Source organism: Macaca thibetana, chromosome 8 (genome assembly GCF_024542745.1).
Source record: "Macaca thibetana thibetana isolate TM-01 chromosome 8, ASM2454274v1, whole genome shotgun sequence".
Taxonomy (NCBI): domain Eukaryota; kingdom Metazoa; phylum Chordata; class Mammalia; order Primates; family Cercopithecidae; genus Macaca; species Macaca thibetana.
Window position 1 is genome coordinate 67,419,483 of NC_065585.1, and position 24,202 is coordinate 67,443,684.

General features: G+C 33.2%; 1 long non-coding RNA gene across 2 annotated transcripts in view; it reads right to left on the minus strand.

The window, feature by feature from the left end:
- Nucleotides 1-24,202, minus strand: part of LOC126961715 (uncharacterized) — a 116,946-nt gene that overhangs the window by 24,605 nt on the left and 68,139 nt on the right. For both annotated transcript variants that reach the window (XR_007728396.1, XR_007728395.1), the window contains one exon: nucleotides 21,685-21,752. This is a non-coding gene — a long non-coding RNA (uncharacterized LOC126961715). The remainder of the gene's footprint in view (nucleotides 1-21,684; nucleotides 21,753-24,202) is intronic.

Sequence of the window (24,202 nt, forward strand, 5' to 3'; positions counted from 1 at the left end):
CATTTTTTTTTTTGGCCATTTGTATATCTTCTTTTGAGAATTGTCAAAAAATATACTACAGTCTTTCTGAAGAGGAAAAGGTAATAGGTAAGAGGAGACAGAAAACTTTTGATATAGTTATTCCACTTTGGTTACATTTACCAAGATTGTTTAATTTTGTTTTATTTTCATAAGTTCTTGAGGAACAGGTAGTGCTTGGCTACATGACTAAGTTCTTTAATGGTGATTTGAGAGATTTTGGTGCACCCATCACCTGAGCAGTATACACTGAACCCAATCCATAGTCTTTTATCCCTCACCCCCTTCCCACACTTTCTTCCTGTGTCCCCAAATTCATTGTGCCATTCTTATAACTTTGCATCTTCAAAGCTTTCATAGCTTAGCTCCCACTTATGAGTGACAACATATGATGTTTAGTTCTCCATTCCTGAGTTACTTCACTTAGAATAATAGTCTCCAATTCCATCCAGGTTGCTGCGAATGCCATTAATTCATTCCTTTTATGGCTGAGTAGTAGTCCATCATATCTACATATCTATATACATATATATAGATATGCCATTGATACCTGGTACATTCAAGTGTGTGTGTGTGTGTATATAGATAGATAGATAGATAGATAGATAGATAGATAGATAGATAGATGTCTATATGCTCATTTCTTTATCAATTAGTGGTACATTTGAGTATATAAATGTATATTATATATGCTTGTTTCTTTATCAACAACTGAATATATATGTGTGTGTGTATATATATATACACACACACTATATATATATACACACCACAGTTTCTTTATCCACTCATTGACTGATGGGCGTTTGGGCTGGTTCCACATTTTTTGCAATTGCAAATTATGCTGCCATAACATGCATGTGCAAGTATCTTTTATGTATAATGACTTCTTTTCTTCTAGATAAATACCCAGTACTGGATCACTGGATCAAATGGTAATTCTACTTTTAGTTATTTAAGGAATCTCCACACTGTTTTCTATAGTGGTTGTACTAGTTTACATTCCTACCAAAAGTGTAGAAGTGTTCCCTTTTCACTGCATCCATGTCAACATCTGTTATTTTTTATCTGTCGATTATGGCCATTCTTGCAGGCCTAAGGTGGTGTTGCACTGTGGTTTTAGTTTGCATTTCCCTGATCATTAGTGATGTTGAACATTTTAAGTGTTTGTTGGCCATTTGTATATCTTCTTTTGAGAATTGTCTATTTATGTCCTTAGCCCACTATTTGATGACATTTTTTTTTTTTTCTTGCTGATTTGTTCACGTTAGTTGTAGAGTCTGGATATTAGTCCTTTGTCAGATGTACAGATTGTGAAGATTGTCTCCCACTCTGCGGGTTGTCTATTTACACTGTTGACTGTTCCTTTTGCTGTGCAGTTCTTTAGTTTAATTAAGTCCAAGATATTTATCTGTTTTGATTGCATTTGCTTTTGGGTTTTTAGTCATGAAATCCTTACAAGATTATAAATCTAAATGAAAAAAGAATTATTTGTTACCAAATAAGGAATTAAAGGCAAAAAAGAGGACATATGTCAATATATTAATATTCTTAAAAATTAAGGTGAAATAAATTATTGAAATGTGCTTTTCCTTTTAAATAATAATGAATAAATTAGTGGAGATTTTTATGTTAAATAAAACCATGTTAAAGCACAAAAGCATATGTTCAATTTAATAACAATTTCATAGCAATTCTGCCTGAGATGATTAAAATCAGGAGACTGTTTAGGTTATGGTAAACGTCTGATGACATGGGAAAAGTAGTCTTTAATATTTTCTTTTTATGCTAGGCATGGTGGCTCACATCTGTAATCCTAGCACTTTGGCAGACCAAGGCTGGTGGATCATCTCAGTTCAGGGGTTCAAGACCAGCCTGGCCAACATGGCAAAACCTTGTCTCTACTAAAAATACAAAAATTAGCTGGGCATTGTGGTGCATGCCTGTAGTCCCAGCTACTCAGGACGCTGAGACAGAAGAATCACTTGATCCCAGGAGTCAGAGGTTGCCTGGGTGACAGAGTGAGACTCCATCTCAAAAGAAAAAAAAAGGAAAAAAGTTTCTTTTTCAGTGTTGTTAATATTTATGATAATGTTCATATAATACACATTATAATTATATGGTACATAATACATTTAAAGTGGCTCAATAATCACATGTGCATTCATAGGACACTTCAGCAAGTTTCTGTTGTATCTTTTTGCTTTGTAGGTCTTGGGACAAGTTACAGATGCATGGTATTTTTGGCCTAGGCCCAGGGTATTAACATCAGTCTTACTCTCACTAATAGTCTGTCACATCTAAGAACTGGGAATCTTAGAAAATAAGATTTCCTTTTCTCAGCTTCTTGCCTTTAGCTGGAAGTCTCTTTGCTTCCACATCAGAGTAAATATTACTAATAAAAACAGAAATGATTTCAATTCAAAAATTACATTAAAAATTTTTGGTTTTTTCCCTGACACATTCCAGTTTTTCTCAACATAACCAATATCATTTTCCCTGTCATAAAAAGAAAAGACTATATCATTTTCAATTTTGTAAAAGAGTTTTTCAAGTAGTAGAAAATATTTTCATATTTTCCCATACATCTAAATTTCCCTAATGTTCAGCCAACCATAGAAACGCAGCAGATTGAATGCAGACTTCACTTTAATTATCTGTGGTCATGAAGAACTGAGATAGCACTGGTATACATAATCTGAAAACCTCATATAACCTGTAATGTAAAGCCTTTCCCATACTCTGTCATTTCTGAGACTTAATAGGGTGTTAGCCAAGCTGAGTGACCCAAAGGCCATCTTCTCATTTCCCTTTTGGCTGTCTGCAGGGAATGCAAATGAGGGTGAATGGCCATTACAGCAAGCAGGAGAAAGAGAGAAAGAGAATCACTTCTCTTGATATTTAGTCTGTACATGATCCAGAAATAGCGATGTTTTGATCACACTGGAACCAGAATCTGAGAATACAAAATTAGAGAGTTCATGTTGATTTATGGTAAGTTTTAACTTACTGATTGTTTACTGTATGCCTGAGACAAAATGGGCGTTGGAGTCAAAGTGAGAAAGGGAGGAAGAGCTTTGTCTTCAGAGACTAGAAATCTATCTTTATTATTCCTCTACAAATAACAATGTAACAGAAAGTAATTGTAATTTGGTTGAATTACATCATGCTAATTTTGTGTACTACAGTTCATCTTCACTAGCATCCAGTTTGTTACAATGAAAAGACAAACACAATTCTAATGGACTTTGGATGGAAGCAGATGTGTCTACAACTTAAAGAATAATGACAATGTGTCCTTCCTCTACTTCTTGAAGTTAGAAAAGCTTGGCCAGGTGTGGTATCTCACTCCTGTAATCCCAGCACTCTGGGAGGCCGAGGTGGGTGGATCACTTGAGGCCAGAAGTTTGAGAGCAGCCTGGTCAACATGGTAAAAACCCATTTCTACTAAAAATACAAAAATTACTCAGGCATGATGACACAGGCCTATAGTCCCAGCTACTTGGGAAGCCAAGTCACGAGAATCACATGAACCCGGGAAGCGGAGGTTGTAGTGAGCCAAGATCATGCCATTGCACTCCAGCCAGGGTGACGAGACTGTCTCAAAAACAAACAAAACAAAACAAAATACACTTGCTCTGACTGAATTTATGATGTTCAATGTAAAACTTAATGCTGGTATTTTCCATAAAATTTAATAGAGGAAAACGTTTGTACCAGAAAGCGTTTGCGTTTTTAATAATAACTATATAGTTTGAAAAAAGAATTTGTTCATTAAATGTTTAAACTATATATGACGTTATAGCTATTGACATTGAAGTTAGACAAATCTATTGGAGAAATAATTGATTAAAAAATATCTCTATTAGGAAATGATAAAACAGTATACTTGAAGAACCCTTGAGAATCAAACATATAAATAGGTATAGGTGTGTGGTGTATGGTTTAGAATACATTCATGAATGTCCTAGTATTATCCTCTGAAGAAGGCCTAGAAGTAATACACTCAGCAGGAATGAGTACATCTAGAATTCACATCTTTATTTCTTGTCTTCCATTTTTGTAAAAAAATCATATTAAATTCCCAGTTTAGATCAGTGTACAATTGTTATGCTGGTGAAAAGTGTATTTAAAAATCTGTGAATTTTTGCCACTTTTCTTGTTATTATATTTAACTAGCAAAAACAAAAAGCCTTCCTAGAGAAAATATATAAAATACACAATTATATTTGTTTTGATGATATATTTGAAAAAGCAATTGATAAGCATGTATTATGGCTCAAACTCTATTTCCTAATTGTTATACAACTAATTGCAAGACAATTACTTAAATTAAATAACGGATAACATACTTGTAAATAATATGCAATAGTTTTTGTTTAAACATCATAATCTCTAGTTTTAATTCTATAAAATATTAACAAATTCTTGTGAGATGTGATCCTGCTCTTAAGGATCTCATGGAACCTAGTAATCACATTTGATTTATTTTTGAAATATTTATAAAATATTTTAGAAAATGTATTTTAAAATATTGAATGTTGGCTTATGGAATTTTTATAATAATTTATGTAGATATTTAGTATATCTTATTGAAACAGAAATGTCAATTAAAGACTAATTTCTATGGATTGCTTTCAGAACAGTAGAGACTGAAAAAAAATTTTTTTCAATGAAGTTAAAATCTTTTTCTATTAAATCTGTATATATGTTTCAGCACTTCAAATATTTAACTACATACTAACTGCATAATTGCTATTTCAATATTTGGGTAAATGTAAATCTAAAAGAAAAACATTCCCCCCTCCCTCTTCATATATCTTTTCCACACATTCCTTCTATCTACATAATATCCAGCCTATCATTAATTAATCTGATTCTCTAAAGTTAATCTAGTTCATACCTATATTTTGTTTGGTAATTAAGAAATCAGGCCAGGCGTGGTGGCTCATGCCTGTAATCCTAACATTTTAGGAGGCCGAGGTAGGCGGATTGCTTGAGGTCAGGAGTTCGAGTCCAGCCTGGACAGCGTGGTGAAACCCCATATCTACTAAAAATACAAAAATTAGCCTAGAGTCATGGTCTGCGCTTGTAATCCCAGCTACTTGGGAGGCTGAGACATGAGAATAGCTTGAACTCAAGAGCTGGAGGCTGCGGTGAGCCAAGATCGCACCACTGCCCTCCAGCCTGGATGACAGAGTGAGATCCTGTCTCAAAAAAAGAAAAAGAAAAAAAATATTGAACTAGGTTGGCTAATCATTTTTTTTAACTTATTTGTTGCACTGAGAAAAATTATTCAGAATCCACCACTTCCAACATATTTTGCCATTACTGGTATTCATTAATTCATATTATTTAGTATGAAATACTAAACTATTTTCATAGAAGCAATTTGCTATAATAGAAAATTATATCACAAACTTAACACTGTCTCTTGTATATTCATATGCTTATAAAGTGTAGATAACTAAAGGATTAAGTGGAATTAGGATCTTTGTTTTAACATATTTTAAGTTGTAGTTTGAAGCCACATTCATGGCTACTAACTTTGTTTTTTAATAGTTTCTGCCCTTAAAATTTCAAAGTATTTGTAGATATTTCCCAAGGTGGCAACGAAAAAGAAAACTATCCTCATTTAAGGTGTTGCTTTTGTAAATGTAGTTTAGTGGGAGTTTTTCTTTCCATTAAATTGAAGATGAGAATATCTGCAAGAATATATACAAGGTTTGAATAAAGTTTCTTTAGGAAACTAAATTTAAAAATGTTTTATTTAACTGAATTCTAAAATGGCACTTAAAAACAAAACTTTAATCAAACAAAAAGTTATGCAAAATATTTCCTTCAGGTGACATTGTCAAATGCCAACTGAACAACAAAAAAAAATGGGCTTCTAAGAAGCAGCTCAGGAAATATGTTAAATTGAAAAAAGCACATCAAAACTAGGTAAAAACAAGTCAATTCCAACAGTTAACTTTAGGAGCTAAAAAGACATCACATATCCAATGCCTGGGAGATAGAGTTTGTAACTTTTTTAGTTGATAACATTGCTTTTATGACACCATGATACCCACTTGTATTGAATCCATATATATATAATTCTTAAACCTATCAATCAAATTTAAAAGTCTAGCCCCAAATCCCACAGGCTCAATGTTAAATTTCCCCACATTTGTCAAGCCCGCTTATATTGAATTTCCACTTACATCAACCTATTAGTTTCACCAGCTATGCTGTGTTTTTATAGGGCTTTATACCACTTCCTGGTACCACAGAGAGGAAGCGGAAAAATGAAGCAGTAGCCAATGTGCTTTCCTACATATATTGTATTACTTTGTTTTATTGAAATTTCTGTCTAATCTGGAAATGATATATATATATATATATAGAGAGAGAGAGAGAGAGAGAGAGTAAGCTTGTTTCACTTTCTATAGAGTTAGATCAAACTTGAATGAAATTGTGAAGATACTAAAGCTTGATGAAATATGTAACTCTTTTTATCTGTCACATCCTAATTTTGAGATTATAGTTTAAAGTAGACATTCAGGTGTTTCCGGCTAATTGTTCTGTTTTAGAACAAAATGATGAATTTATTTTTCTTTTAGGCTGTAAATGTGGTTTGTTTCTAACATATTGGACATAAATCTTAGAGAGTCTATCTTCGGGTTATATTTGGCACTGTAGATCACAGTGGCTGTAAAGACAACGTCTTTTAAAAGAGGGGACATTGATATCACAATATTTGTTTTTTGTTCAACCATTCTACGGTAGGCAAACTTACGTTTACTTTTATCGCACTTACGAAAAATTTCTTGCCATTACATTTTGCCTGAATAGAAGAAAAACATTTTAATAAACGTTCCTATAGCTTTCATGCTTTGAGGAAACTGTTGCAATCAGACTGAATTTATTGAATATCATTTCAATTTTCCTTTGACTTCTATAAAAATTTTTAGTACAAATCTGTTTTAAGGATAAATTTGTTTTATTAATATAGAAGAAAATGCATTATATGAAGAAAATAATTATCTATTTGTTTTAGATAAATAAATAGGAAGTGAACAATCCAGTTTATTCTGAATACGGTTATATTCCAAATGAATGACTTTTGAAAAAGGAAGAGTAAAACGATTTCAGGATGACATGCTGTTTTTATCCAATATTTTCCAAACTGCATCTTACGAGGTACTCATTACTGTCCTGTGGAAAGGGGGTTTCTAAACTGTTTAGATACTAAAATGGAAATTTCTGCTATACATTGAGGAAAAAAATTAGAATTATTCTTTAGTTATAAAAATTAATAGTTCCATTGAACATCATTTATCATTAAGCGTTCTAGAGATAGAAAGTTTCCTGAAGTTGCTTATCCCAACTTCCTAAAACCTCATCAATTGAAACTGGTCTGAGAGAGGATTTGCTAGAGCAATCGAAAGAATAAAAGGATATCTATACATTTTTGTGTCAATTCAGAATTCTGGTTTCAATCCTGTTTCTATCTCTTGAGCTAAGTCTGTAATCTTAAGGGATGTAAGTTTTTTTTTTTTTTTTTTTTTTTTTTCTGCATAATGGTGGTAAAATTACCTATTACATATTTGTTCTAAAAATTGTGATGAATGTAAAGAATATAGAGTACTAATTGAAATTAGTGAGAAATTAATAAACATTAAATAACACACACATGCACGTGCACACATTTTCTTACTTGTACTTTATGTAGTTATGCCATATTCTCTTCAGGTAAATATTTAATATATGAAAATATATTACTCATATAATTTTTGTTCAGAGTTACAAGATTGCAAAGAGTAGCAAAACTAGTCATTATAAAATCATTTTTACTAACAGGATTTTTATAAGATTGGTCATTTAGAATTTGCTGTCTTTTTAAAATAACTTACTGCATCCATTATAATTAAGTCATTATATTTGCCAGACAATATGTCCAGAAACTCTAGGAATACAGTATAAAGACAGTGTATTAGGAATACACTTATAAAGACAATGTATTAGGAATACACTTAAAAAGAGTGTATTCCTAAAGTTTCTGGAGACGATGTCCAGCAATTTAAATCATAAACCTTGAAAATGTTGTAGAACTTCTTGCAGGTGATGAATAATGTTGGAAGGGATGTTCAATTTACAGATTAAATCATTCACAAATAAAAATCTGACCTATTTATACTGGTCAACATACAATAAAATTAGGACAAGGATGATGATAAGAGATAACTCTCAAAGGAGATAATTGAGGAAATGAATAAAGCCCTTTAACATTCTTTAAATGACCTTATTTATTATTATCTTCAGCACACTCAAATCAAAAATAAAGTGAAAGAGGCTATATAGTACTTTATACAATTTAATTAGGAAAGACGTATATATTTTCAAACCACTGTCTTATTAATTCTTTTTCCTAAGATTTAGCATTGAAAATTTTTGTTAAATAAAGGCTAAGTAAACTCATTTTTATAATTTTGATTTTATTTTTTAAAACCAGTTTCCAATTCAACTTTTTATTTTTCAGTATTTACTAGAAAATTTTTGATGTTCATCGAGTGGCTTTTACATTTTTCTGATGCAAATTGCAATCTGGTAGTAAAGACTTTCAGAAAATTTCAACTCAGCTCAGAAAATGTTAACTGATAGTATGGTAAATTTCATGAATGGGTGAGTATGACAGATTTTGCATTAATTGTTTAACTGACTGTTTCTAAATTCATTGATTCATAATCACACAACAAACACTCATGAAGTGCCAGCTACTGCCTATAATAGAACTAAGTGCAATAATGGGAAAATAAGAATAAATAAAGCACAGTGCTGCACTTGTGGCATTTTATAGCATGTAGCAGAGATTGACATATAAATTACACTTTTATTCAAGCTATCAGAAGAAATGTACAAATTACCATGTGAGCAATAAAAAGGATAGCTCATTCCTGATCAAAAAAATAATAATAATGTTCTCTTACATAATTCAAAGAGCCAATCCCATTCTTACCCTATGGTTGACTCCATATGCAATTTATTCCATTCATTTATTTACTCAATCAACAATTTGGGAATCTTTTGTGTATGGGAGACACACATACAAACATATTACAATACACTATGCAAATTTTAAGAATATAGAGAGTTAACTCACTGCCTGTGGCTATAGAAAGAGGACTCTGAAGTGACATTTGAACAGTCGCTGAAAAACAAGTAATTTTCCACCTTGGTGGTAGAGTCCGGAGGAGAGGATGGACTAAGAATACATTTTGTGCCAACTAGGAGCAACATGTGCAAGGAAAGAATGTGAAAGATCAGGTGTTTAGGAAAGTTCTAACAAACTTTAAAAACTGGTATCATTTTCAAGAAAGTGCTACCTAAGCAAAATGTATGCCTTTCAGGTTCCCACCCAAATTACAAATCCCAAATTAAAGAAGTACTAGAGATGGGATGTAAGCACAGTCACCTATTTATCATGGAATATGTATATTTTTGAAATGGAATTAAATGGGTGACTTTTTCTTTTTAAAATGAAATACAGCATACGTAAATCATGTGAATATTAAATTTTCACCTCAATGATAAAAAAAAACTTACATCGTCACTCATGTAACTATGAACCAGATTATATGCACGAAATTTCCAGCACGTTCACCTCTTATGCCCCCTCTTCCACTCAATTACCACCTACCCAGTGTAATCATTATTCTGACTTGTATCGTAATAAATTAGTTGGTGGTGTTTCTGAAGGTAACTTAAATAAATACATATGACATCTATTCTGTTGTGTCTAGTTTCCATCAATAAAAATTGTATTTCTTGTACATTTTAAATTAACTAAAAGAGTATAATTGAATCACTTGTAACACAAGGAAAGGATAAATGCTTGGGGCAATTGACACCCCATTTACCCTGATGTGACTATTACACATTGTATGCCTATATCAAAATATCTCATGTACCCCATAAATACACATACCTACTATTACCCACAAAAGTTAAAAATTTAAAAAACAATCTATTTTGAGATTCATTCTGTTTCTTGCATGTATCAGCTTTTGTTTTTCCATTAGAGCTGTGTTATATTCCACTGTGTGAATATACCACAATTTATTTTTCCTGTTTCATGATGGGCATGTCAGCTGTTTCCAGTTTGGTGTTATTATGAGTAAAGCTGGTATGAATATATTTATAGTGAATATCAGCATATATTTTTCTTAGGTATATGCCCAAGAATGAAATCCTGGGCCATATTTAGCTTTAGTGGATACTAGATATCATTATTTAAAAAAATAAATTTGGCTTGACACCGTAGAGTATATAAAAAGACAAATAATACTGATAGTGGTTGTATTTATTTGCTAGGGCTGCCATAGAATTCCACACACTGGGTGACATAAACAACAGAAATTTATTTTCACACAGTCCTGAAGGCTGAAAGTCCATGATTGTGTTAGCAGATTTGGTTTCTTCTGAGGCCTCTCTTTGGCTTACAGATGGCCACCTTCTTGCTGTGTCTTCATGTGATGTTTTTCTCTGTGCATGGTACTCCTGGTGTCTCTTGATGTCCTAATCTCCTCTTCCTGTAAGGACACCAGTTATGTTGACTTGGGGCCAAGCCTAATGGCCTCATTTTAACTTAATTATCTCTAAAGGTCCTATTTTGAAATACAGTCACAATCTGAAATATGGAAGTTAAGGCTTCAATATATGAGTTTTTGGGGAGCACAGTTCAGTTCATAACAGTAGCTAAGTCAGATAATCTGACTGCCAAACTTTTTTTAATGTCTGCAAAAATCCATTGACTCAGACAAGAAAGATTCCCTAAATATTAGTCCACAAATCTAAATAGATGTAGTATTTCTTAAAATATTTCAGAAAATAACTTAAGTGCAGTGCGTATTTGACTAAGTGACCAATAAGAAGAGTATAATTTCTTTAGATACATATATCTATAAATATGTGTAAAGATGTTTCCAATTCTAAAGAACTTTTATACACTGCTATATAAAATTATAGGTGTTGTTTTATTTCCTACAGTATAAAGTCAATAAATGTTTTCTGATTTTAAAGTAGCTTAGAAAAAATACATTTTAAAAGAAAAAAAGAGCTTAAATAAATAAACTCCATCTACAGTGTGCTGATATGGTCTAGATGTTTGTCCCCCGCAAATCTCATGTTGAAATGTGATTACCAGTGTTGGAGATGGGGCCTGGCAGGTGATGGGGCCTGGTGATTGAATCATGAGGGCAGATTCCTCAAGAACGACTTAGTATCATCCCTTCAGTGATAAGTGGTTCTAGCTCAACTTAGTTCATGCAAGGTTTGGTTGTTAAAAATCCCCTTCTTAGCTCTCCTGCGCCTGCTCTCAACCCTGTAATGTGCCTGCCTCTGCTTTGCCTTCCTTCATGATTGTGAACTTCCTGAGGCCCTTACCCAATCTGCTGAAGCCCAGCAAATGCTGGAGCTATGCTTGTACAGCCTGCAGAGCTGTGAGCCAATTAGACCTCTTTTCATTATAAATTACCCAAACTCAGGCATTTCTTTATAGTGATGAAGAAATGGCCTAATACATGTACATACATTATTTTGTATTAAATGTCAGAACACTAAGCGATATAAGTGTTATTACCCCCATTTTACCAATGTGAGAACTGGGGACCAGATGAGTTAAGTGGTCTAGCCTCAGGTGGCAACATCTTTCCCAATAAGCCTAGCAATCTTTTAAGAATATCTAAGTTTTTACTCAAATATATATTCCATAAGATATTGACTGTCATCTACAACCAATAGGCCATGCACTTTTCATTCATTCATCATCACCTATTTATCCAAGCCTATAATATGTATTCATTCATTGTGCCAAAGATTGTACTGAGTTCTGAAGGTAGATGCATAAGAGAGACAAAGTTCCTATCTTTACAGAGTTTACAGTGTACCATGGAGTTAAATAATTTTAAAGAGCCAAAAAAATGTATTCGATAAACCTATATTATAACAAAGTAACCCTATTATCATCTTCTATTTGAATTTCAATTGTATTATGGCCCCTAATTTATTAGTGGAAACATTTTCTCTGAGGATTTACCCAAGTTTTGGAGATTGCTCGGCACCAGACCCGGACATGGCGGCCAACATCATTGACATAGTGGTGATGATAACAAAGGTTCTTCATAATTTATGCCCACCTTTGCTGAAAATTGTTTGAAACCTACCCGCAGTTTTCTAGGACTGCAAAGAAGTCTGATGTTTCAGAGTCAAACATCAAGAAACATCATTGGGCCTTTTCTCCTGCTTACACAACACTCTGCAGGGTGAGATACTTTAGGATTTGACTACTTCTGCGACTTTGTCTATGGACCTAGTAGGTTTCTTAAGCTCCGAAATTTCCTAAACTCTTACGTTCCCAAACTTTGTGCTCTTCCTGTTGCCTGCTCTCCCCACCTACCTTCTCTGTGGGAACCAATACGTTCTGTGCTCTCTTGTTTCCTCTAGGATTCCCCCTCTCCCCACTCCAGTCTAGGAGAGCTTTGTATAGTCATGGGTAATTGGAGGGGGTGTAATGATGCTTGCTGTAACTCATCATATGCTTTCTATGTGGAAAACTCATTCTGTTAATATATTAAAATACTACCTCACAGTAAAACTAATAACAAGGAAAAATTAAGAAGTGGGTATTATAGAGCAGTGCTGACTTGAGCAGGAGCCATCATGGATTGTCAGGAAGATTCATAGAAATTGAATTTAGAAGATGGATCTAAAGTGCAAGTGGGAATTAACTGGAGAGAAGGGTTGCAGGTGTATGTGATTGTCCTAAAGTAGGGAGAAGGTCGATGGTTTCTGAGTACCTTAAAGAGGACAATGTGTGACCGGAAGGCAAAAGCAGTGGGAAAAATTATGAGGATGAAGCTGGTTGAGGAAGGCAGGACCATGTTAGGCAGGACCTTAAAGAATATGTTAAGGATTTTTGGTCTGTGACCTAAAAGTAATTGAAAATTCTTCAGGGTTTTAATTACAGAAGGGACTTAATCAGGTGTGATTTTTCTAAATGACCTAAATAACTGTTAAATAAGGAAAATCGATTGAAGTGGGTCCAAGGTGCATGCTGAGAAACCAGAGACTATTTAGAAAATGAGCTCCTTTTCAGCAACAGAAAATACCCAGTAATAATTAAGCTGTTGATAGATGAGATCGAAGTGCTTACCAGGTGCCAAACGCCTAATACTTTTATGTATTATCCCACTGAAATATCGCAAAATAATTAGCCTTGTTTTAAAGGCAGGGAAAATGAGAAATTAGAAAGTTTAAACCTAGGCAATGTGCATAGCTCACATGCTCAGTAAATGCACTATTTTGAATTAGGTAAAAGAAAAATCACTGCAATGTAAACTTTTACTCTCTCACATCCTTGTAATCAACAACAGGCATTTGCAAGTTGGCTATGAAGAATTAAACAAAGAAGCTAGAGAAGTAATTTGTTTCATATAAATACAAAAGTATCCGTAATGCAACCTAATTAGACCCAATGGAAAATTAACATAAGTTCCAGAAATTGTTTTAAAATGTTCATTAGTAATGATTCATGTTTGTAATATAGAATTTTAAAAAATGTTTCTAATGTTCAAATTACTAAATTTGAATATTTTTCATATTTGTTTATTAATTATATTAATGAACTATATTTTGAGAATCTTACTATGTGTGCAATACTAAAAGTTAATCATATCCATATGTTTTATTGAACATTTACCTCTCTGAAAATGAAATCATTTACTTTTCACAAAATTCTGTGTCACAGAACGTTTATTAATTTTCATCGCAGTACAGGATAAGGGGATAGTATTCTTTCGAGTCAAAATAAATAAAATATTAGAGGATACCTAACATTTTGTGAGGAAAATGATTCTCTGCGATAAATGCCTTCTATCCTACAATATTTAGAAGTACAATACCAGAATATACCATCTTACCATTTCAATTGTGATACATAAACACAGACTGTGGAATCTCGGAGGTGTTCTTGTTTAGTATCAACAACCGAAAAGTGAACCACAACATCTGTTGTTTGTGAGTTTTCTCCCCATTATGTTTATGTCAGTTTCCAAAATTGGAGAGGGGGGAGTGTTTTTATTTTAAGAGGTATCTTGTTTCCATTCTTTGCATTTGGGCTGTGTAATGCTATAATTTTATATTTGACTATGGAAACTAGCAGAAGGAAAATTATTTTTCATTGAGAGAAGTTAATAATAGAGTTTAGTAAAATATTTCACTAAGAGCCAAGCATATTACAATTGATCTAATAGTTCTAGTAGCAACCTAGCTCTGTAGCATAATGACTCAAAATCTGGGAGAGTTCCCAACCCAATTTTCACACACCCATACACACAAACACACAATTTCATAATCTCTTCAAAAAGATAAAATAATGTAGAAAAGAACATAGCATAACACACCCACAAAGAAGAAATAAAACTATTCTGTTACAGTTGCATCTTATTATTTTATATATTTTTGAGAAACAAATCAATATAAATAATATTGTAATCATCTGTGTTCCTCTTTCCAGTGTTATGCCCCAGTAACATTAATTATAATTACTTTTGAAGCTATGAATGCTTTTATATTTAGTACAGTATATATGTGTATATATATATAGTGCAACATTTTTTCTTTTTAATTGACATAAAATATTTTCAAAACTGTATAATATATATACACTTTGCTTGTTGACTCAATGTTATGTCTGTTCACCAATCTATGTTGATTTATACAGTTCTAGTTTATATAGTTGGCAGTTGTATAATATTCCATTGTTCAGGTATGCTAACTTGTATTGTTCCATTTCTCTTCTGCTAGATAGTGAGTTGCAATGGTTTAATAAAAATTCTAATGTAAGTGTTTTGGGGATATATGATAAAATTTATAACATTTTCTTATGTCCATGGGTGGACATTTTAAGTCATTGGGCATACATATTTTCAGCTATATACACAGTAGTAAATTGCTCTTGGGATTATTTGTAGCAATTTTACCAGTTCTCCTTTTCTTTTCTTGTCAACATCTTCCTATTTTTTTTTTCTTGAGATGTCGTTGTCTAGTTTTGTCTACTAAGTTTTTTATATATATATATATGTATGTGCGTGTGTATGTGTGCGTGTATTACAGCTGCAACATATAGAAAGGAAGTAACAAGCACTATGTATATTTTTTAATAAAGAATTGCATATTTATCTATCAGGAACTGCATATTTCATGGGGTGATCTCATTTAGTTTACTGGTTTTAAATACAATCTATATTCTAATGACTTTCAAATGTGTATCTTAAACCTGGGCTTCTGGGCTGCCACATTGATTCTAGCCTTGTATAAACAATTGCCTACTATTAATAGAGTGTCCAAAACACAGTTCCAAATGTTTTCTCCCCAAACCTTCTGCTCTAACAGTCATCTCCGTCACAGTCAATGACCACCTCATCCTTCCAATCTCGTCTCCTGCCCACCTTGACTCACTCCTCTTTTTCTCTTATATTCCATATCACACTGTATATCAAACCCTGTTGGCTCTGCTATCAAAATACTATATCAGCCACTTCCTAATATCTGTCACATCCACTGTCATCACCACTGTCACAATCCACTGTTCAAGAAAACATCACCTCTTCCCTAATTGTTGCAATGGGCTCCCAAATGATCTGGCTGCCACCACCCTTGCCCACTTACGATCTGTTCTAACCAGAGTCATCTGCTGAAACCTAGTTCACATCATTTCACTCCTCTGCTCAAAATCCTCCAACTCACTCTATTTAAAATCCAAAGTTATTGTATGGCCTTCAAGGTCCTACCTGATCTTGACCTCATAACTGACCTGATTTTGACCTCACTCCCCTAATCAAAATCCTCCAACTCACTCTATTTAAAATTCAAAACTATTGTATGGTCATCAAGGTCTTACCTGATCTTGACCTCATAACTGTCAGAAATCTCCTATAACTTCCTTCACTGTTTTTCATTAAGCTACAGTGATGTTGGTCTCCTCATTGTTCACAGAACACAATGGAGACGTTCCTGTGTGTCAGCCTTGGATGGGAACACTCTAACTACCAATACCTGTAATGTCCACTTTTTTAAGCCCCATAGCTCTTTACTCAAAAGTCACTTCAGAGATGCTTTCTAGCCTCCATATAAAAAATTTCAACAACCCACCACATACAACACACTCAAAGTATTATAATCTCCTTCTCTGCATTTAACTCTTATCAATAAAAATATGTACTATATTTCAATTTCACTGTCTTCTCAGTCCTTAGCACAGCACCTGCTCCCTGGAAGGCGCAGACAGTGAATATTTCTTCATTTAATAAAACATATATTCTAGTGAAAGTTACAGGTTTATGGTAAGTTATAAACCACACCACATTTACACTTAAATTGTACAAATTAAAATTAATTCACCTGTTTATAAAAGTTAACTTAATTTGGAAGTGAGTATCTGAAGAAATTTCTTTATATTTGTAATGAAGTATGACTTTTAATACAATTTCTATTTACGTTGATAAATATCAGAAGCTTTGATATTTTATAATCATTGAAATATCAGTGTTAAATATAAGATTTAATCATCTTCCTGTTTGGCTATTATTAAATGTTTTGCATACTAAAGTGAATATTTAACTATATAGGCATTCAAACCTTCTAAAATGTTCGTTGACAATATCTCACTGTAGCAGGTGTGTCTGTGATATTGTATGTAAAAAAAATCTCTCATGATGTAAATAAGACATGTATTATCACAGTTCTTTTGCTTTCCAAAAAAAGTATGCTTATTCAAATATATTTTACTTTATAGTTACATAATACAAATTTAGCAATACTAGCAACTTTTTTTTCTAGCTAAAATGTTGCCAATGGAATCTATATATATGTATGTGTATGTGTGTGTGCATTTTACACACACACATACGTATCAAGCCTTTGAATGCATCAAGTAAATTCAAAACAGATTACAAGAAAATACACACAAGTTGAATTTATTTGGAAATGAAATAACTTAAAATGCCTGCTGTGAAACAATCATTAGAGTATTTTGAGCTGTATTCTTTGGTTCAGTTTTGCTCACAATACCTAACTCACTATAAATTTACTCACATTTCCTTTAATTTAGTAACATTTACTCATCCCCATCATCCCCTGCCTTTGAAATAAGTGAACCACAAACTTTTGATTATAATCTTGTAGCCATAGAAAATTTGGAAAATATAATCTCAATTTAAAATTAACTCTTTCTCTTTACATTGAAAAAAAAAAATGTTTGAGTTGCATACCTTCTCTGAACCACAGGTGATATTTCATAAGTTTAAAGCACATTTTTTTAAAAAAGAGTACTTTTTCAAATAATTTTCCATGCCTTCATTCAGCAGGTAACCCAAACCTTCATAATCCCCAAATGCTGCACTTCAAAGTTTTGCTCAGGAAAAAATATTGAAAAGAACAGCCTCTCTTTCCAGTTGATTTAAAACATCACTAGCTTATTTTCAGTACACATATGGAGTTACTTTTAAAAAGAAATCTTGGAATATTGCCAGACTACATCCAGGAAAGGCTTTTCTCCAGAGAGAGCTAAAATTCATTATCTGAGGTTTGGGACACCCATGTTCCTTCAAAATTTGGACACATCTTTGTTCCTTCGTGATTAGTGATAGTAGTTTAAGTTAAAATGAGAAAGTACTCAATGTGTGATGATAGTCTCAAGAAACCAAATTATTATATTGTTTGAACTGATGCTTATTAACAGTTACCTACATAAATAAAACATCACTTTGCATGATGATCATTTTAGAATATCCTTTAAATCTGATATTATTTATGAAATATAACAGTCCTTATTTGTTTATAAGAAGTATTAAAGTTAAATTTAGGCTCTTTGTTATATCTCTCTTTTCCTTAAATGGTTAGCTTCCCTCATTTAAATCTATCTGAAATTTTTATTTCAGGAAAAAAAATCATTAAATCCAAATAATTTGAGGGTAATATAATTATGTTATTATTGTTTTTAGTGAGCATTTCATAATGATAATGTTTAAACATTTTAAACCTTCTTTTTTTATTTTTTATTTTTCTGAGAGGGAGTCTTGCTCTGTCATCCAGGCTGAGATGTAGTGGTGCGATCTTGGCTCGCTGCAACCTCCCCATCCCGGGTTCAAGCGATTCTCCAGCCTCAGCCACATGAATAGTTAGGATTACAGGAGCAGGCCCACAGGCCTGGCTAATTTTTGAATTTTTAGTAGAGAGAGGGTTTCGCCAGGTTGGCCAGGCTGGTCTCAAACTTCTGGGCTCAAATGATCTACCCACCTCGACCTCCCAAAATGCTGGGATTTCAGGCATGATCCACCACACAGGACCCTTTAACCTTGCTTTTGATGCACAAAATGAAGCTAACAAAGGTGGAAACATTGTTATACATTAAGAAAAATATTAATATCAGCATAATTTCAGTAATCAAATAACATTTCACTGTGAAATACTACAAAGTGGTAATTATTTTTAGATTTATTACATATTTTTCCCACAGTATATAACACATATTATGGGTTTTTCTGAAAAGGTAGAAACAAAATTCTCATAACTGATGATAAACAGCCTATGAATGTAAGACAAAATTAATATATAGTAATATAAAACAGATTAAGTAAATACAGACCCTGCTCTAAGAGATAAAAGTCTAACATGTGCAGTGAATCCACAAAATTGAATAGAGACTAAGAATATGATTTTTTAGATATCGATTTTATACATACCAAAGAATAAGTGTACTTTGTTATATGCTAAGTAAAGAAGCTAAGGGACTTTATTATCCTCATTTTTAATTAGTCAGGAAAGAAATATGTGGAATTACGAAAACCACATCAGTGAAGGAAGAGAAAGCTTCGGCAGATTGGAGGTACATTTTATATCACACATAAGCATTACTTATCATGGGAGTTTTTACTTACTTTGTTTTTGTCCACAAAATAGGCATGGACACCTTTTGTATCTGCATAATTTGATAAAATCAGGTATTATGAACTTAACAATGAGTTATTTCAAATGGAACCAAAGCGTAAGCTCTACTTTAAAGAGTAATGGTCGAGCTGGGCAGGATTACTTCTGCAAAATGAATTAGAACACTATGAACTGTAATATATCAGCAATAAGTCTAGCATATTTCAAAACCACAGCTATTGGAGAAATGAGTCTGAATCACTTGAGCATCACAAATCCTAGGCCATATTTTTATTTCCAGCCTAACCCTTTGTGCTGCTTCCAAGTACGCGGCTCCAGTTGATTTCAAAGGCAGTCGATGAGAGATAAAGAGGAGCAAGGATTGTTCTACCTCAGCAATTCATGATCCCTCTAAGGCCATTGATTTTGAAAGAATATGGAGACCTTGGCATCTCAGCAGAATAGATCCAGCTACTCTTTTCTATCTACTCCCATGAGGTAGCACAAGCATTTAGCCAGTTTACCATAGCAAATGATTCTCCATGTCCCGAAAATTACAACACTCTTCCTCTCTTCACTCTGGGGAGTCATAAAACCTAAATTAAACATGACTGTCCAAAGAATTATTTTCCGTAATGTTAACATTTCAACAAGAGAAATAAATGGAGCATTGTGATTTGAGTATTATCATAATATTAAATATAATAATGTAATATAACATTTAAACATCCTTAATTTAACATTATTCATTTAAATATTTACTTATTAAATTATTAATTTTAAATTATTTAAATTATTAATATTAAAGTTGTGGTTAAAAAATATTTTATGGGCATAGGGTAAAGTTGTATAGTATATTACTTAAACATGTGTGCTTATAATTCTCAAAATACTTACAGCTTTCTAAGTGATATTTCTTAGACATAAATATGTCCCTTATACATGAATACCTTTTTTTCTTTGAATATTTTCTTCATTTCCATGTAAATAGTGTATGTATGTGCATTTACTTATAAGCCTCATGCAATTATAATGTTCTAGTAATGTGTTTTGGTGTCCAAAATATTTTCAACTAACTTATATAGCTGTGCTAAGATTTGTCAAAATGAACAAATACTCAAAAGACAGCTTTATAAAGCATATTAATTAATGTATCACATCCTTCAAAAGAAGTGACTAAAACAGCTGAAAGGAATAAATTAAGTTAAAAACTTTGTATATATGTAGTAGAAATATCTAACATTAAAATATTGGCTGACTTCAGTCACTATACTAAATTACATACATTACTTTATTTAATTGATGCAAAATCTTTGTGAAATAAGCAGTATTTTGCTCCATTTTACATACTTTAAAATGGAGTAACGGTTAGAGGGGCTTAGAATTATCCAGTTTTAAAGATGGGACAAAGCTGGAACATGGACCCAGGTCTATCTGAATTGAGAATCCTATGGTCTTAAATATTTATATATTTTATCACCTTTCTGTTCTGGTGACATAGTGTCTATGACTAGGAGAATCTTAAGATAAGATATCTAGATAAAGAGTGTGTATTTTAGGATTGCATTTTTGTTTTCAAAAAATGCTTGTTCAATTGAATTTATAAAATATATTATGTTCTGAAATTATTGAGTTCCATTGGTGTCGGCCATGTTCTGAAGGCTAACAAGGATGGCAAAGATGCGGTCAAGGTCCTTGGAGAGCTAGCCCTACAGAGGAGAGGTCAGAAACTTTTTTTGTATGGAGCCAGAGAGTAAATACTTTTCTGGGTCATAGAGTTTCCCAAAACTAATTAGCTCTCTTGTTTTTAGCAAGAAATTTGGCACAGAAAATATGTAAATAAATGATCATGGCTATGCCCCAAGAAATCTTTATTTACAGATACAAAAAATTAAATTTCATGTAATTACCAGGTGTCGATAAACACTATTCCTATTATGATTGTTTCAACCACTTAAAAACGTAAAAATTCTTCTTAGCTTCCAAGCCATATCAAAACAGGTATTGGGCTGGACTTGGCCAGTGAACCTGTGAACCAAGTTTGGCCAACTCCTGTGCAGAATTGCCCTGGCCACTGAGCACTTAAATTTGGCTAGTCCAAATTGAGATGTGCTATAAGTATAAAATATACACCAGATTTTAAAGATTTAGTCTAAAAGATTTCAATGTCTCATTTATAATTTTTATGTTGGTTATGTTTTAAAATAACCAGCTTTTGATACTTTGGGTTAAATATCTTATTACAATAAGGTTCACTTGCTTAGTTTTTTTCCTTTTTGCTCACACACTATCTACACATATTTTTTTTTTCTTAAATTGTGCTTAAATTCTTCCCTTCCTCTACCTTTTCTGCCACCACTCTCTTATTTCATAATTGATCTCATAGCCTTCATTGTCTCTCCAACACAGATCTTATTTTTTGTTTTTTTCATGTTTTAAGTCTTCTGGTTCTTCATCACATGACCTTTAGGAGAAGTTTTTGAAAATGAGTTTTTCATATCCAGTGCTTTCTGTCGGGGCACTCTAAGACAGGGAGTTAGAGGAGGGAAAACGTTCTGGCTTCTGAGCTTACTGACTCTACTTCAGTGAGTAACATTCTTCTTATTTTATTTTTTGGACATGGAAGTAAGATTTCCTTTGAAATACTTTCAATCCTTAGAAACTTGGCCAAATATTTCATTCTGGCTTCAAAGTACTTACCAACACAATTTCCCTCCTCTTTCACACCTCCTACAATGAAGCTGTAACAGACGGTAAAATAGGCAATTCTGTGAAGAGAAAAAATACGTAGTCAATTTAGGCTTTGCATAATTGCCCACTTAGTAAATGGGACTATTGGCCAGATCAGGGAAATAAGAAAAAGTTATTGTTGAGAGTGAGAAATATGAAGGAACACTTTTAGAGAGAAATGAAGAATGCTGCTATTCTCCTCTCAACAATTGGAAGCAGTCAAGGGTACTATATCTTTTACCTTAATGCCTTGTTTATTAGTTAGGGTTTTCCTCAGAAACTGAATCAATAGGATAGATAGATAGATAGATAGATAGATAGATAGATAGATAGATAGACAGATAGATAGACAGACAGATAGATAGATAGGTAAACAGATATAGATATAAAATATAAACCCTAACTCATATATATTTCTAATATACATAATGTGTGTGTATATATACATCAATTTAAAACTGAAAAAATAGGATATATATATTAGAACCCTAATACATATATTTCATATATACACATGTAGTACGTGTGTGTGTATGTGTGTATTAAACTGAAACTGAACCAATATATGTATATATTTGTATGAATATATATCTGTGAACCCACACACATATATATGAACCCTAACTATTACATATATATAGTGTGTATATATATGTGTATATATACACATATGTATGATTATATATATATACAAAAGAATAATTTTATTAAGAAATTTAGTAAGAGAATTGGCTTATGCAATTGTGGAGGCCAAGAAGCATCATGATCTGCAACCTGCAAGCTGGAGAACCAGAAAGGCTGGTGGTGTAATTCAATCTGAGTTCGAAGGCTCAAGATTTAGGAGCACCTATGTGTTAGGGCAGGAGAAGATGACTATCCAGGCTAACAAAGAGAAAGACTTAATTCACTTTTTTTCTGCCTTTTTTTTTTTCTATTCAGCCTTCATTGTGTTAGATGATGTCCACTCACAATGATGAGGGAAAAATCTTCTTTCCAAAGCCTATTGATCTATTGATTCAAATGCTAATTGCTTCTGGAAAAATGCTCAAGACATACCTAGAAATAATGTTTTACCAGCCACCTGGGAATTCCTGAGCCCAGTCAAGTTGGCACACAAAATTAATTATCGCACCCTGTGAGGGGGTGTCTTCAGGCTTGTGGAAAATACCTGGTAAGTGCTCTCTAAAACTAAGTGGATCCAGGAAAAGTGGACTGGTGCCCGACTCACCCCAGAGAAAGCAGTAAGATAGAGGCGGTGGCATTAATGGCCCATACTCTACACTTATGTTCTTCCTTGGAAGAAAGCCTAGGCTATGAAGAGAATTGCAAAGTAAACCAAGAGTGAAACTGAGTTACAGGCAAGAGTGTTGCAGAGCGTGTTCCTTAGAGATGGGCTCTGAATTTCCCACAAATGCCCTCATAAAGGGACAGGTCACATTAACCAAGTCTTAGTCTCAGGGAGTATGAAATCACCCAGAAAATAAAACCATCTGTTCTATCCCTCAACCTCTCCTGCCTTCTGCCACTTCAACCCTGCTACAAAAAACAAAAGAAGTAAATGGGGAGCATGGACAGGAATACCCTATCTTCTTCCAGGAACACACTTCCATTTACAGAACTTATCATGGCTTAGAGGGAGAAAAAGCTTTATGTTAAGAATAAATATATTGATTGATATCTTGGACTTAACAAATTCTAATTTCTGAATTGGGGCTTTATTTTAGAACTTAAGATCCTTTTATGATTATCTTTTGCTGAAGACCGAGTAACAAATTCAAAGAACATTGTATTTTGATCATAGCTCATAAGCCATGTATTTCATATATCATTTATCCAAAATGTGCTTCTGTCACACACATTCATATTCACATATCTCTCACCTTTTAACCAAACACCGCATGTTCTCACTCATAGGTGGGAACTGAACAATGAGATCACTTGGACTCAGGAAGGGGAACATCACACACCGGGGCCTATCATGGGGACGGGGGAGGGGGGAGGGATTGCACTGGGAGTTATACCTGATGTAAATGACGAGTTGATGGGTGCTGATGAGTTGATGGGTGCAGCACAGCAACATGGCACAAGTATACATATGTAACAAACCTGCACATTATGCACATGTACCCTAGAACTTACAGTATAATAATAATAATAAATAAATAAAAAAAGAAAATACATAATGCATTTCTATTCTTTCTACCACTGTCCTCCAATATATACTCTTTACTGACTTCAGAGAAGATCTCTTATGGTGTCAGAGTGCTTCCAAAACCCATCTGTATCCTCACTTCCCTTATGAGGAACCTTTACTTTCCATAAGGCTTAGTCTCTGTGTCATGAGCATTCACTGAAAACTTGGAGCATGGCTACACCAAAGCCTTTACTTCATTAGGATGCTGAAAGGAGTAATACATGGTCTTCTCCTCCAAGAGACTCACAGTGAAATGGGAGATGCTTGTAAAATAAAAATCAAAGAGGCTCAGGA